The following is a 2066-nucleotide window of genomic DNA, read 5'->3' as shown; positions in this document are numbered from 1 at the left end:
ATCCCAGGATGCGTTTACGTGTCGGCCATCAACAATCACAGTTCTGGACGATTCTGGCCCGTTTCATGGACTATTACTCACTGTTTTGGGGTCCCGAAGTGATTTCCACGATTAACGTACCCCGGGGTGCGATTATGATTCGGTCATCAACACTGACAGTTTTGGCCGATTTTGGCCCGTTTCGCGGACTATTACTCACCGTTTTGGGGTCCCAAAGCGATTTTCATGGTTGTTGTACCCCAATGTGCACTTATGTATCCATGATCAACGCTCATAGTTTTGGCCAATTCTGGCCTGTTTCATGGACTATTACTCACAGTTTTGGGGTCCCGTAGTGATTTCCATGATTAACGAACTCCGGGGTGCATTTACAAGTCGGTCGTCAACACTCATAGTTTTGGCCGATTCTGGCCCGTTTTTGGGGTCCCGTAGTGATTTCACGACTAACGAATCCCGGGATGCATTTATGTGTCGGCCATCAACACTCACAGTTTTGGCCGATTCTAGCCCGTTTCGTGGACTATTACTCACTGTTTTGTGGTCTTGAAGTGACTTCCATGATTAACGAACCTCGGGTTGCGATTACGAGTCGGTCATCAACACTCACAGTTATGGCCGATTCTGTCCCATTTCGAGGACTATTACTCACTGTTTTGGGGTCCCTGAGTGATTTCCATGATGAATGAACCCCGGGGTGCGTTTACGTGTCAGTCTTCAACACTCATAGTTTTGGCTGATTATGGCCCTTTTCATGGACTATTTCTCACTGCTTTGGGGTGCATTTACGTGTCGGTAGTCAGCACTTACAATTTTGGCTGATTCTGGCCAATTTCATGGACTATTACTCACTGTTTTGGGGTCCCGGCGTGATCCCTTGATTAACAAACCCCGGGTGCGTTTATGTCGGTCATCAACACTAACAGTTTTGGCCGATTGGCCCGTTTCATGGACTATTACTGACTATTTTGGGGTCCCGGAGTGATTTGCACGATTAACGACTCCAGGGTGCGTTTACCCGTCGGCCATCAATACTCACAGTTTTGGCCGATTCCGGCCTGTTTCGTGGACTACTACTCATAGTTTTTGGGTCCCGTAGTGATTTCCACAATTAACGAACTCCGGGATTCGTTTACGTGTCGGTCATCAACACTCACAGTTTTGACCGATCCTGGCCCGTTTCGTGGACTATTACTCACTGTTTTGTGGTCCCTGAGTGATTTCCACTATTAACGAACCCCGGTGTGCATTTACGGGTCGGTCATCAACACTCACAGTTTTGGCCGACGATGGCCCTTTTCATGGACTATTTCTCACTATTTGGGAGTCCCGGAGTGATTCATGGTTAACAAACCTGAGGTGCGTTCGCTCATCAACACTCATAGTTTTGGCTGATTCTGGCCCGTGTCGTGGACTATTACTCACTGTTTTGGGGTCCCGGAGTGATTTCCACGATTAATGAATCCCGGGGTGCGTTTACATGTCAGTCATCAACACTCATAGTTTTGGCTGATTCAGGCCCGTTTCGTGGACTATTACTTACAGATTTGGGGTCCTGGAGTGATTTCCTCAATAAACATACCCTGGGGTGCGTTTATGTGTCGGTCAACAAAACTCATAGTTTTGGCCGATTAGGGCCCGTTTCGTGGAGTATTACTCACTCTTTTGGGGGCCCAGAGTGATTTCCATGACTAACGAATCCCAGGATGCATTTACGTGTCGGCCATCAACACTCATAGTTTCGTGGACTATTACTCACTGTTTTGGGGTCCCGAGGTGACTTCCACGATTAACGAACCCCGGGGTGCAATTACGAGTCGGTCATCAACACTCACAGTTTTGGCCGATACTGGCCCGTTTCATGGACTATTACTCACTAATTTGGGGTGCCTGATGATTTCCATGATTAACGAACCCCGGTGTGCGTTTACATGTCGCTCGTCAACACTCATAGTTTTGGCTGATTCTGGCCCGTTTCCTGGACTACTACTCACTGTTTTGGGGTGCATTTACGTGTCGGTAGTCAACACTTACAGTTTTGGCTGATTCTGGCCAATTTCATGGACTAT

The sequence above is a fragment of the Triticum aestivum genome, chromosome 5B, assembly GCF_018294505.1.
Source record: "Triticum aestivum cultivar Chinese Spring chromosome 5B, IWGSC CS RefSeq v2.1, whole genome shotgun sequence".
NCBI classification, from domain to species: domain Eukaryota; kingdom Viridiplantae; phylum Streptophyta; class Magnoliopsida; order Poales; family Poaceae; genus Triticum; species Triticum aestivum.
Note: the sequence above shows the minus strand (reverse complement) of the source record.